At 39.8% G+C, this 7906-nt stretch overlaps 1 protein-coding gene across 1 annotated transcript in view; it reads left to right on the forward strand.

Moving 5' to 3' along the window:
- The window catches only part of RBM24 (RNA binding motif protein 24), a 25848-nt gene that overhangs the window by 7969 nt on the left and 9973 nt on the right, over positions 1-7906 (forward strand). The window lies entirely within an intron of this gene.

Below are 7906 nucleotides of genomic sequence, written 5' to 3' on the forward strand. Positions count from 1 at the left end.
CGCCAGCTCTCTCTTCCTCTTCTCAGCCTTCCAGTAGAAGTAGTTAACAGAGACAATTTGTAGTAACTAAGGAGCTTTAAGGAAAGTGATGCTATTGCGAAACTAAAGATTTTTATTCCGCTGTCTTCATACAGTATGCATCCAAATCTTGTTGTTAGAAGGGAAGGGTAGTGTGGCATGTCTAGTTTCAAGTATCAAGCCAGAAGAAAATGGGGGGAAAAATACTGTACTGTCATGAAAGAGTGGCAGGAGTAGCAATGGGACTTCATCTTTTCAAACAAACAAAAAAGAACCAAAAAAAAGGAAATATGTACTTTCTACAGTATCAGGGAAGCAAAACTGCCTTTTATAAGTAAGAAAATGGTATCTGAAAAGTTTGAACCAGGGAAAAAACTTGAGTCAGCAATATGTAACCTTTAACCATTTAAGAGGAAGCACTGATTGTCCTTTCTAGCTTTCAGAAGTTGTCTTTGTGAGACAGGACCTTGTCACTGTCTCACTGACGGGCACCGAACAACCCAAGGAAGATGGCCAGCTGGTAAGATGGCGGACAGGCACCAAAGTTATTTTCTTCTCTGTCCTCTGGATGAGTGGAACTATGGAGCAAGTGATGTGGAAGTAAGGGGTGCAACAGCTGTAGAGACAATCAATAACACAGACAGTTCTGGACAGAACACATCACTCGTGCTCATGTGATGAGCTTGTCACATCCTAATCCCTCGCCCCATCCCGTTTCACTTTTGGGAAACTTTAACTGCTGGTGTCAGCTATTCTGATTCTAAAATAGGATCAGCCCTTTACTACAACAGCCTTCTCTTTCTATTTATTGCATCTATTCGTAACTTGTGAATAAAGGCAGGAAGAAGCCTAATTAATTAAAACCTTTTAAGAACTGTTTTAAGGGAATTTTCTTTTCTGAAACCATTTGTACAATTTTAATATCTATTTCAGGATTATATTTAAAGTATTTATTAGCAAACATACAGTACACAAGGCAACTTTTTGTTACCAAGACTGCAGTTCCTGAAGGGTTAATGGTATGTGATTTATACTGTGCCTTAATTGTTATGCTATTTAAAAAGAAATATTTATTTTGAAAGTTTTACTATGCTGCGCTCTAAAGAAAGCGACTTTAGATGTGACACTGTAAAATTATGTATTCATCTCATGGTATAAATTATTTAGTAGGTTTAGATGTAGCATATTAAATATTAACCTAATTAACTAAGGATGTTGACTTGGATTTATTTAAATTCAGTATGTGCACTGTATGAGGGTACTCTTAAATTAACACTTTTTTAGGTTTTTACATAAAATATTGCTAGTTCATTCTTTTTTCCTTTACTAGTTATTCATGTAGACCTCTCAAATACATTAGTGCCGTTTTCTCACTCATCTGTATGTAGACTGACTATTTTTCCCTTTGCTAGAGAATGCTGCTTTACATTGTCCTGTGAAACTACAATACTTGCAATTTTTATTCTTGACCGAAATGGAATTTAATATTTTACACTGTATTGGATTTTTTTATACTTGAACAATTTCATACAAGGGAAGACAGGATAGCATTTTTATGGACTTTATCCGATGTCACTGGATTTATTTGAAGTATTCTGAATACTAGCCAGTGTTACAATGTAGACATGACTCTCCTGTGCATATTATTTATTCAGTATGTATATTGCTTTACAACATTTCAGATCTCTTAATCTATTCACTCGTATTAAAACAATAAAAAAAGTTGTCTCATCCTGTCTAGCGTTGTTCTTGCCCAAATTGTCTTAGATATTATTTAGTTAAAACTAGAGTAGCAATCTTTTATATTTTTATACAGACCAGTTTTACTGGTCTGTGGGGTGAATAGCAGCATGTACACTGACTTCAAATACACAAATTAATGGGAACTGTATTGCATGGAGGAGATGCTGTTGAGGAGATGGAGAAGATCCATTCTGAGGTTTGTCATAAAGTAATTCAGAATGGAAGGGACTTTGGAAGGTCTGAGATCCTTTATGTCTTTGTCCAGTCAGGTTTTTAAAAATCCCCATGTGGAGACTGCACAACACTGGGTATTCTATTCCACTACCTAATTATTCCCCTTGTGTCATTTTTTTATCCCTTCTCTCTAACCAGCACCTCCCCTACTCGTTGCAGCCCTAGTCTCTCATTGTTTGGCAGAAAGCCCAGCCCTATCTTCTTGGTAATCTTCTCTTAGGAGCTGGAAAATTGCTGTTCTCTTCCATAAGCTGAACAAACCCCAATGCCTCACCCTCTCCTCACAATTCTCATGCTTCAACCTCCAGCCATCCTGCTGACCCTTCAGTGGAGTCGTTCAAGTCTGCCAGCAGCTGTCATGTACTGGGAGCCTCTAGACTGGACCCACTATGCCAGCTGTGGTCTAATGAGTGCTGAGTAAAATGGAATAATCAATCTCCTTGATCTGCCATCTGTGCTCCTGTTGATACAGTCTGATGCATTTTCACTGCTGCCAGAGTTTGCCACTGACTTCTGTGCAGCCTGCCCCAAGCCTCCCATGTCCTTTTCAGCAAAGCAGCTAACCAAGCCATGGGGGTTAGTCCACCTGAGATAAGGAGTGCTCTATTTGTCCTGACTGAACTTCATGATGTTCCTGTTGGCCTAGTCCTCTGGCAAGTATAGATCCCCCTGAATGGCAGGCCTGATCTCTAGTATGTCAAGTACACCCTCCAGTAAGTATCATCAGTCCACAGACCTGCCTGTACTGCATCCCATCTCTTCCTTCAAGTCATTCACAAAAGTATCAGACCAGCCAGATCCTGAAGAAACTCCAGTGGACACAGAGCATAACTCCACTGTAACCAGTGGAGACAGAGCATAAGCCCTTTTGACCAATGATTCAGTTAGGTTTTTGCCTAACTATCCATTTGAAATTGGATACAAGGATTCTGTGGGAGACTACATGGAAAGCCTTGCTAAACTCAAGGTAGACAACATTGTCTGCTTTCCCCTCTGACAGATGAAGTCCCCTCATCACAAGAGACAATTAAGTTGGTCTGGTAGGATTTACCCTTGTAAAGTCATGCTGGCTGTTCCAAATCACCACATTCTCCTTCCTGTGCCTGCAAACTTCTGCCAAGATAGCTCCATGGTTCCATGGATGGTTCCGTGATTGTTCAGTATTTCCCTAGATTGTCCTGCATGCCCTTTTTCTGAAGATGGGTGCATCATCTGCTTTTCTGCAGTCACTGAAGACATCCCAGTCTCCATGACCTTTCAGTGAGGATAGTAAGCAGCCTCAGAATGACAACACCCTTGGGTGCAACCCATCAGGTCTCATGGGTTTATGTGGACTGAGCTTCCTCAAGAGGTCTCTGAATCAATCTCCTTCCACACCTGACAGTTTTTTGGTCCTTGAACCCGTCCTACAAGCAAAGTCATGTTACTAAAAATCTAAAGGTCAGGATACCTTTTTGCATACAGTAATTGAACTGGGAAGCAGTCAAGTAGCTGCTCAGATCCAGCTGGTGATGGATTTGTTATCTTTAGGACTACTTAACATTTCAGTGTCAGTCCAAGCCACTAATGACCAAAAGGAGTTGCCACCTGATATCTGAAAGAAGGCTGTGTGAAATGCATGGCAGCATTAGCCAGTTCTTTGAGGAATGGGGGGATGTTCATACAATCTTCATACTGAAATTCATCACTGCAGCTGTCACTCTTACTGTGACTTCAGCAGAAGCACAAGCTTGACTGCAGAATTTTTGCTGCTCTTTCACCCACAAAAAGTGTCTTTTTCATCTGTAAAAGAAGGGAGTAGTGAGATTGAAGGGATAGAAAAGATTTTTCCTGGTCTTGGGGTCAGACTTCATTTCACCATGGACAATTATGAAACTCCAGAACTGAAACATTCACTAACATCCTGGCCTGATGCTGTCACGGTTCTTAAGAAGTGTTTCAAGCCTGGCTGCTGAGAAGTGTTGCTGAACGACCTTTTGCAATCTGACCTTAAGATATTCGACCTGGCAGAGCACACTGTAGTGCTCTTTCTACTAATAAACGTGTAAACACCCAGCCGGGAAGTGAGCAGGAAACAATAAATGCCATTTTCTACTCTGTTCTTCTATTTCCTTACCCTGGTCTTGCTCCAAGGGGCTTGCCTAGAAGACACGGTATGAAGTAGGAATCAAAGTCAGAAGTGCCTCTGAGAGAAAGGCTGAGCACAGTGATGGCACACTAACCTTCTCTTTGAAACAGGATGAAGACAGCAGCCTTTCCCTACTGATGCATGCCCCCGACAATGTCCTTGGGTCTTCCCCTGCCTCTGCCTGGAGGTGACAGACACACACCCAGGGAGGAGTGTGAAGGGGAATGCTTGCTGCCCTGGAGGGGTCTATCTTGTGGTAAACCACAATGGGAACAAAATAAGAGTTTATGACTCAGCTTATAAAGGTCAATTGCAGGCTGGCTCTAACTTGACAGAATAAGTAACATCAGCAAAAATGTAAATGTGTGAGCTCCACTAGCAAACTTAGCTTTGAGCACACAACATGAACATTAATGCTTTCTTTTGATAAATGAGTAGCTGAACAGACCTTTGTACATAAAATACACCTCGGTAACACCCTACATACATGAAATGCCAACAGTTCACATTACCAGGACCAAAATAAAAAAACTGAGAAATAGCAGCACAAAATTATTAAATATGTGAACACTCAGAAAAAATGTTAGCATTTTACTTGAGAGATGGTATATATACAAAAAGCTGCTCACAATAAAATTTCCAGTTGAGTTTCCAAAACCTGCAGGAGAGTTTCTATACTGAAAAGTGACCAGTGCTGAGTTTCTTGCAGAGGGAGGAAGAAACTGAAACTAGGAAACATTGCTAAGGAATGCGTAGATCAAAAAAGGTGTAATACCTTGAAAGGTTACATTGATGACCTGGCTGCTAAAATTGCAGTTTTTCCTTGTATAGTTATTTTCCTATTAACTAGTGAACATAACTTGGCATTGATAACTTCATTGATTCTGCTTGTTCTTGGGTTTTTCAAACACGTAGAAGGACTATATTAGGATGAAAATAATGATGCAACCACTCAAAGCACCTCTTAGTCTTGTTCATCAGATGCTTACCCATTTTAAACTGAGCAATTCCCTAGCTATGCTCAAACCCTTGTGAGAAAAATCATTCTATCTTGAACCTATGTATCAATTCTTAAGAGCCTGCATATGTTTAAAAATAACATGGTTTTGTGTGAATTTACAAAATGCTTACTATGACTGATGATTGGGCTTTGGGGGCTTGTTTGCAGATACCTTTATCCCTCCAAAATGCAGTGTAAAATTATGAGAAAAAAATAAGATTGACACAGTGTCAAAGAATAAAAGAGAAAACAACAACTGTGACTGCACTCAGATGAGCATATAGAACAATTATGAGCTTTTCTCATCCTAAAGAAAATTAGCTCTGGAATGTTTCCCAGTTCCATGTGCCAATTTTGTTGAGATAAGCCACGGATTTGGGCTAGCTTACACTATCATAATTTTTGACCTAAACAGTCTGGGAATAGGGAGGAATCCACCAAAGTCTGTTTCATCACCAAGCATCTGAAAGTCAAAAGATGCTATCCAAATTAATTAGTTAGAGGTCTCTGACATACATATAATCCTCAGCTCAGTATTCTCATGTTAATCTTTGGACCAGACTTCACAGTGCCTCCTGCTTCTTCTCTGTTCTTTACATGTGGCTGTTGTGGGTCATTTGTTCCCCACTCCTTTACAGGACAAGGGCTCTTGCAGCTACCCAGCCACTTCCTTCTTAAGATTTAAACTAGGTAAAATAAGAAAACCCCATTGCCTTTCACCTCAAAATTTACAAAATCTGGAAAAGTCTTTACAAAATAGCTCTTTTTATCTGCAGCTCATCTTCTTCTGAATTTGACGACTCCATATGAACCTGAGGAAAAGATGTCAAAATACCAAAACTGACAGAGCCGGGTCATAAGCAAAGCTCAGTGAATCCATCACCTGTCATTAGGCTGTTAAAAGAGTTTTTTCATTGCACTTGCAAGGACATGAACCAATCTTTACAACACACTTGAAGAATAGAACACATTCTTATCCAGAAACGCAGGTAAGGGCTTTTGCCACCCTGTGAAAAACTTGGACTTCTGTTGTTGTTGTTGATGATGTTTTTTAGATTTGTAGTGATAACAAATATAAGCTAAAGTATAAAACCCTGAAGTAAACAAAATTGTTTCCCATAAGAGTAAATCTGGTTAATTAAAACAACATTTTATATTAACCTCCCTTATTTTTTAAAATAATAAATTGCTTAAAAGCAAAATATCCCTGCACTTAGAAGTAAAAGTAAGAAGCGTAGATTGTTTTTGTTTTTTCCTGACAAGAACCAGTAGAATTAAAAGGCTTTCAACAAACACACCACTGCGTATTCCAACTGCTAGAAAGGGAAGGCTGATTACTTGCTCAAGGCTGTGGATACTATGATGTTGCCAAAAATTGGGATCCCCTAGCTACTTGTTCAAACTTGTTCAAACGTCTCCTAATTTGATCACTAATAATATTTCTGAATGAGGATAGAAATAATGGAAGTCTAGAGGAAAACCTTGTTTTCACTGAGGGTAGGTGGACAATTTCAGAATCACAGAATCATTTAGGTTAGGTAAAGAATGTTAAGATCATCAAGTTTAACCATACTGTTTTATGCAGACAAGTAAACATGGGGCAGAACAACCCAAGCATAACAAAGCTGAAATACAAGCTTTTTTCATATAATGACCAAAGCTTTTTTAAGTGATCGACACTCTCAATTAAAATGTAATTTCTTCATCGCAACAGCAATGAAGGACTTAAAAGTGGCTGCTCTCTTTGTCCACTATGCTCTTGCCCTAGCCTTGGAAGATGGTAAGTAGCACATTAGTGGAATAAGGAATGTTCACAATTTATTTTTCAATATATGATTATGGAGTAGTGCAAATTCCTTTATATTAATTCATGTTATGAGCAATATTTAAGGAAAATCTGTTCTTCATTAACCAAGGCTTAGGCATCACAGTATGTAAGTTCATGCATCAATCTTTCTTGATTTTCATCAGTATTAGCTTTTTCTCCATTAGAGAACTGCTTTATCAACTAAAATCTTTTCTCCTTTTCTGTAAAGTGAATCATTTCACTAACCTAAGTGCCCTCATCATTTATACTGGTTTTCGTGTTAAGTGAGAGTGAAGAGATCTCCAGGCTTTATTCTTCTGTAAATGTCACCAGTTCCGTGTACACTACTGTGTCTTGACCCTGGTTTTCCTCTGACCTTATCAAGGAGGGCTGTCTACTCTAACAACACCTGGGATCTTGCCAAAAGAAATCAGAATCTGAGATAGAGTTCTGAGAACATCAGCTGAGTGTGAAAACAGAAGTGTGCCCACCAGCCTTCAGAGGGCTGCTGTCAGCGGGGAGCTGCCCCTGATGTGGCTGCAGTGAGTGAGCTGAGCGAGTGCCTGAGAAGGGCACACCACAGCTCAGAGGCTTTCATTGCCTGGATGCATCAGCTTAGCTTAGCAAAGGCCAGTCAAAGGGCAAAGAAAGCAGCTCTGAAGTGTCTTTCTGAGCAAGAAGGTCTTGGTGCCCACTAGAACTTCAAGAATGAAGCTGGCTTCAAAGATCTTGTGTCTTGTCTTCAATATAATGAAAAAAAAACGTAGGGAGGGCCTTAGCCAGAACCTGACAACAGCAGTGGTGCTTGCCAGCAGTTCTCGAAGAATACAGGTTGGCAAAGATACAAACAGTGTGTGGAGAAGCCTCAAGGAATCTGGCTTTCCTGAATGCAGGGAATGGCAGTATTAGGCAGAAGCAGGCACTGTTTCTATTGCATTTAAGATACGGTTTATTTGAAATGTGGCTGCGCTGTATT

This window comes from Geospiza fortis, unplaced genomic scaffold (assembly GCF_000277835.1).
Source record: "Geospiza fortis unplaced genomic scaffold, GeoFor_1.0 scaffold104, whole genome shotgun sequence".
Lineage (NCBI taxonomy): Eukaryota > Metazoa > Chordata > Aves > Passeriformes > Thraupidae > Geospiza > Geospiza fortis.